General features: G+C 45.9%; 1 pseudogene; it reads left to right on the top strand.

Annotated features, from left to right (window-relative positions):
- The first annotated feature begins 934 nt into the window (after positions 1-934).
- Positions 935-4,539, top strand: LOC135528980 (draxin-B-like; annotated as a pseudogene).
- Positions 4,540-6,895: the final 2,356 nt, after the last annotated feature.

Below are 6,895 nucleotides of genomic sequence, written 5' to 3'. Positions count from 1 at the left end.
TAGTAACAACAGCATTGTTTTTCTGATACAATGTGTCACGTTCCCTAAATACCTTTAAGGCTTAAATTGTGCAATCTATGCATTGAATTACATTTTTATAAATAAATTATGAATTCCTATTAAATAGCAAAGGCGCATTGGCCCAAGGTGGGCAGCCTACATGGGGCCAATATTTTAGCCCACATTGTGAGAATGTTTGCTTATTTCAGGCAAGGTGAGGGCTGCCCTCACCACATATGGGATGTCCATACTGGGCAAATGCCTTGGGGGCCAATGTGGAGCCAATGAGCAAAGGTAGCCTATATGGGTCCAATATTTTTGCCTGCATTGGGCCCACATCATGCCAATATGGGCATGTTTGCTGGGAATATTTCCAAACTGACGGGGAAAGACATTTACAACACAAGCACTAAGGGGCTGCCTGTCTCTGTCTTTATAGGCTCCTAAAGAGCCACTGCGGCTTGAAAGGGTAGCCCGAGAGGCTGACGATTACTGCCAGGACTGATGAGTACTGCTGTAGCACAGCATCAGGGATGGGGTGAAGGTGTGAGTAGGCTATGATATGGTGGAACTGAGTGCTTCTGGGAAAAGAGAACAAGGGAACAACATGGGTACTGTCTGGGGACTTCAGAAGATGATAGTGTGGCTGCCTGGTGATGGACTTCATGGCTTTAAAGCCACAGACAGTACAGAGCGATGACACACCAATCAGCTGTGACACGGATGTTTCACCCAAGAAAATACTTTGTTTTGTAGGGATTTCTTAAAAACATGATGAGGAAGAGCCTAGTTTGTCTACATGTATTTGAATGAACTCTGAAGTCCAAAGCGTGTCTGCAGCATCATACTGTAGCTGCTCCTGCCCATCTCTTTTCTTGAGTAAAACAGAATATAGAACGAGTGTACTGAAATATGTTGTATTTTTCCAGCAGGTGGCACTGTACTTATAGGTGATGGCTTCCTCCTGGTGTCTGCCTCTGGCTCTCCTGGTCTCCAATCTGGTCATTTCACACAGCACTGAGCCCCGCTCCACACACGCCAAGAGGAGATTGGCACAGCCCTCACCAGGCAATGGCAATGCCCTCCAGTACCCTGAGCAGGGCTTCCAGAGCCATGGGCATGGGAACGGCAGGGAGCGTGTAGGGGGGCATGGGAGCCAAGGGGCCCACAGTGCCAAAGCCAATACTGGTGCTGGGCTCCTCTCCCGCAGTCCCCTGCACCCCGTAGCTCGGCATGAGGATGATGGGACGGGTCTGGATGGCCTGAGCCCGGTGAGACTGGAGATGGGCCCTGGGGGCAGGGAGAGGGAGAATGGTCGCGGAGGCATCAGGAACCCATCTCATGCTCGGGACAACCACCCTCTGGGGCCACAGGGAAAGGAACAGGGACATGGGCACCACTTTGATCACAGGAGACATGGAGGTCGGAGAGACAAGGGTCGGCACACTAAAGGTGAGTCCCCAAAGGATCTAGGGTTATCAAATGAGCCGTAAGCCTGCAACTGGCTTCAAGTGGCCAAGAGAACTCCTACTGCTATCTAGTGCAGGGGTTCTCAGACTGAGGTCCTCAGACTTGAGGTACTACAGGGGGTCTGCGGCCAGATCTCCAAATTAGTATTAATATTATTATTACATTATTTATTTTTTCTTGAATATTACAAAAAAAGACATTTAACACATTTTGGCCAAGGGATTCATGGAATGAGTTTCATGGCAAAATTTGTACAATTGCAGGATATTAGCTTCAAAGCTGCAGCAACAACAAATCTCTGCCCAATGATAAAATGTGTAGAATAGCAGGAAATTAGCTTTAAAACTGCAACATTTTCTCTCAGATGCCAAACATCTGAAGTCAACATGGGCCAAAATCCCTGTGGAACACTTTCGACACCTTGTAGAGTCCATGCCCCGACGAATTAAGGCTGTCCTAAGGGCAAAAGGGGGTGCAACTCAATATAAGGACGGTGTTCCTAATGTTTTGTACACTCCGTGTATTTACATCATTGGATAGCTAGAGACTTCAGCTTTCTCATCGTATGTATATCATTCCTGTTAGACTAAAAATTAAGGCATTGTCCATTGTACAAGCCTTGCGCTTTTAAAATGTCTGTGTCCCTATGGGAATTTGTTTAAAATATTACAATGTCAGTTTCTTGGGGGCCTGCTCAGTTTTCTTGGGCTCTGTAATATATTTAAAAAAATCTGAATCGCACCGTTTTACCTTTCTAACAGTACTAAACATATGTTTGTAGGACTTATAGTTTTGAAACAATGTTCTTAATTAGGGTAGTATACGATATTATGCGTAGTTTAGAAAATGCCACCAGAGGGCATCAGAGTTTAAGAGGTTAAGTCTGAAGTTGACCTTATACTTTTTTTTTTAAACTGAATTTTCTTGTCAACAATCTGGTTAAGTGGATATGATAATGTATGGTCTTTCCTCTCCTCCCCAACCCCTGTTCTGTCCATCCATCCTTCCTATAGGGTTCCTCCCTGAGCCTGAGCTGGACTCTAGTCTGAAGGAGGGATCTGTCTCCTCCACCAACTTTGGCTCCGGCTCCTCTGCGGTTACCACGGTGATGAGCAAGCGTCCCCAACTCTGCCCCCAGCCTCCACCAAACCCAAGGTACCCCATAAAGACACGACTGCTTATTCAAAACAACATTGTCTATTGTAATTCAGTGTTGTAGGATTTATAGAGCTATTCATGGTAAATAAAGAGTGACTGTATTTCCTATTTGGAAATACCTAGGCTCCGTAATGGGCTTAATGTATCACATAGCTCATTACTCATCTCAGAGAAATGAGGAGACAGGCTTTTTAAATTACCTATCATTTTTCCTTCACTTTCTCCCAGCATGCTGCCTGCCATCACAATGATCACTCACACAGGTAGATAGATAGATACCTTCTCTGCTTCTCACATACAAATACTCTCCCTCTTCTATCCTCCCTCTATTTTTCTCAGGATGCTATTAAATCACCAACACACTCATCAGACTGGTAAATAACAGTACTCAGCCTGTGTTGAGGTCTGACTCTTACTCCAGGCTGTTTTTCTGTGGTGTCTGTCTCAGGTCCATAGTTCCATAGTTACTGTAGCCCTGTCTGGCTTTACTGGCCTCTGAGAGTTTGACGTCTAAACTGTCTGACTGCTTGGTATGCTGTTTACAAGCTGCCAGAGAGCCTTGGATATTGTGTGCATGTCTTTATTCAGGAGCTGTCAGATATCGGCCTGCAGTGGAAATTATAGCCTTGCTTGGAGTGGACCTGGGTTCATTGACACCGGGACGCTGTGAGCGTTCTTAATTAATGTTTGATTTTGGCTGATGGCTAAATGAACAGCCAGGTACTAGTATCCCACCGCCATTCATCTAGTTGATGTTTCTCAATGTTTCCTCTGGGTGACACAGAATGAGCTGGGATCAATGTGCACAAAGAGTCTGGTTGGCACAGACCCTTATTTCCTGATAGATGATTTTCTCAGGTCCTGTCTCTCTAGACATCCCCAGGAGACCTCTCAATGTCATATTAACTTCATTATAACCTGCTATTATTTTGTCAACACAGTCCAGAGGTCCAGAGGAAAGGAGTTATGTAAAGAGATTTGTTGAAGTTTATGACATATCGGTTTTGGCTAAGTAGTCCCCCGAGGAGTTGTTTTATTCAATATTGACTTCTGCTTAAATTGCTTTGATTCAAGGTGTGATATTGAAGGACATTGACGTACCGGTAAAATCACAGCTGTGTGAAAGTGATTCACAGGCCTTCTCCTCTGACAAGTAGTAACACTCTACCATAAGATGTTTAGTATGATGTATGTATGCTGCCTCAGGGCTTTAAACAGTGTAGTGTGCAGCCATGTCCTCAGAAACCCACTGATTGCCTGTAAAGCACTCTGGGCTGTGAAGTCCTGAGTGTCCACAACTAACAGGCCATTTTATGGACCAAGTGTCTGTTCACCTCAACTACGGGAATGTAGTTATAGACCACTGAAGTGTGGCTATAATATTCTCTCTGCATTACAGAAGTCAGGCCGGGGGAAAGTGCAAGGAGAGGTGATGCCCACTCTGGATATGACGCTGTTTGACTGGACGGACTACGAGGACATGAAGCCAGTGAATGCCTGGCCTTCTTCCAGGAAGAAAGGTCAGCACTTTATTCAAATACACATTTTTGTCATCTCAGTTTGAGAAGATACAGCTAATGTTAATGTTGGTGGAAAGTCATACATGAATATGTGTTCACTCCACAAAAAACCCTAATGATCCTTTTGCATCTACTAAACATACTGTACGGCGTAGGATAGACATGCTTGATATATTTGTTATTTCTTTGACATTGAAGTGTTTGCTTGATCGTCCATATGTTTGTCTGAGCCTGGGTTGTACTTTACTGGTACTTTACTGATAATCTGTTTTTGTGCTGGTTATTTTGCATGCTGAAGACAAGCGGCGTAGTAAGAACCTAAGCAGTGGCAACTTGACGGTGGACGCTGATGCCATCGAGCCATGTGACCACCACTTGGACTGCCTCCCAGGTCAGTGACTAAAATGTCCTCCATCCACGACTCTGCTGACCCTTGACCTCTGGCCACTCAGGTCATGGTCTCATGAAAGCTCATTATGATAAAGGCCATGTGATGGTCGAAACATTTGCGTTTTTTGAATTTACAACCGAAAGTAATTTTTCTTTGTGAAAGAATGTTCCTATAACACGTCTGTCAAAGGCAGACAGGAAGCGTGGCAAATAGTGTATGGTAAATAGGTGCCACGGTAACACCCTCTACTTTATCAGTTTCTTAACGGAGAGCAAGCTCTATCTATCTCTCCTCAGCACAACTTGAACCACTGCTTTCCTGCTTAACTGCTCAAAGGGGACCTATACAGGACGCGTTGCCTAGTACAAGATAACAGCTTTGCGTTGCATGAATTGAGCACACCCACCCAAAGGAAAAGTTTACTTCTCAGTCTCCAGTCAATGCTAGCGCTACACGGCTAGCCTTCGCCCCAATACACCACTTAGCTAACTTCTTCATGCTTCTTTTTCCCCATCACGGTAAAAGACAGAAAATAGACTTAATATTTGGTTAGCCCACACTGCAAGACAAAGCTAACCTAGCTAGCTCACCAAAGAGTTACGCCACATACTTTTCCTTCAGCTAGCAGCGTGCTAGCAATTAGCTCATGATGTGAACACTAGCTAAATATACGGCAAAGCGCCAGCCATCACAAGCATAGCCTGGACCCACTAGCCAGAACTATGGCTACTACTACCCCTGCACAGGGTGAACCCAGCAGACCCCCTGCTTGGGACTGGAGCATGCTCAGGCAACTCTCGCTAATCCTGAATCTTGCACTCATTGCAAGAAGTTGCCTAAGTCGAGTCTCAAAAGTAGGGTGTGCCAGGCAGCCCCCTGCAAGGCTCTTCTTCCTCCCAGCCTTCAGGCCAAGAGGCCGAAGGCACTCCACTAGGGGTAGTGTTTGCAAGGAAAGTATTGACGACAGACACATTTGTCACAGGGTGGGGCACAGCCCACAAAGGCAGAAAATATGACTGTAGAGGCACACATCATCCGCCAGGGTGGCGCCCGATCTCTGTAGCTGTATGCAGGCTAGTCCACAAGCTCATTCTGTGGAGCAGCACCTCTTCTCTTCACCTGTGACTCATGTTCCAGGTGTTATGAACACAGTAGCATACATGTTGTCCAGAGGGAATCCCCTGTACATCCCAAATTGGTGGCCCAAGTGTGGGAGAGATACGGACAAGCTTCTGTAGATTTAATTGCATCATGCACAGACACACACTGTCCGCTGTTCTTTGCACTAGCTGGCAGTGATGCGCCACTAGGGGTGGACACGCTGGCACACCCATGGCCAAGGGTGCAGCTTTATGCGTTTCCTCCCCTGTCTGATGCTTCCCACTCTATCCAGAGTGAAGGATCAGAACGTGTCCCTCATCCTTACAGCCCCTCAATGGCCAGGACAGCTGTGGCTAGCGGAGATTGTTTTGACCAGCCCTAGCAGCTGCTGTTACACAGTGATCTGTTGACCCAAGTGAATGGAGAGATTTTGCGCACTCTTTGGGCCTGACCCGTGAGAGGATGAATATCAATGCAATAGAGCTAAGGCAAGCGTCCCTTCTGCAAGCTCACTATATGACAATAAGTGGTGTATGTTTGAAAAATGGTGTGGTCAGAAATAGATCATTCCCTTCCAACGCTCTGTTTCAGAGGTACTATGTTTTTTGCAGGACCTTTTTGGACAGGGGAAAGCCTTTTCCACCATTAAGAGGTACTGCAGACTCTGCCTGTCATATAGGCTTTGACAATAATACAGCGGGAAAACACCCCCTGAGTTGACATTTTATGAAAGGCGTGTTGCTTATGCCCAGCGTCCAAGCCGTTAGTCCCATCGTGGGACCTATCTATTGTGCTTGAGGTCATTTCACAGCAGCCGTTTGAGCCGCTGGAAAGCGTAGGAATGTGATATCTCTCATTTAAAACTGCATTACTTTTAGCCATTATGTACGCAAAGTAGGTGAGTGAGCTGCACGCACTGTCAGTCCACCACTCATACCTGCTATTTGCCCTAGGGTTATCAAAGGTTACCTTACAACCTAACCCTGGCTTATAATAGCAAGGGTTTACCACCTCCGGAGGGCTTGGGAGCCCATTCCACCAGAGGTATGGCTGCGTCATGGGCACTATACAAAGGCATCTCTATCCAAAAGATCTGTAATGCGGCATGTTGGGCAACCCCTCAAACCTTTTATGAGGTTCTACCGACAATATTAATATGAGTGAAGAATCTCACCACATTTCACTTCACGTGGACGAAAACAGTTGCTTGATAATGAAGTAGAGGGTGGGACCGTGGAGCCTTATAACATGTCTT

Source organism: Oncorhynchus masou, unplaced genomic scaffold (assembly GCF_036934945.1).
Source record: "Oncorhynchus masou masou isolate Uvic2021 unplaced genomic scaffold, UVic_Omas_1.1 unplaced_scaffold_10678, whole genome shotgun sequence".
NCBI classification, from domain to species: Eukaryota; Metazoa; Chordata; class Actinopteri; order Salmoniformes; family Salmonidae; genus Oncorhynchus; species Oncorhynchus masou.
The sequence above is the reverse complement of the archived record's forward strand: the minus strand, read 5'-3'. Positions and strand labels throughout refer to the sequence as shown.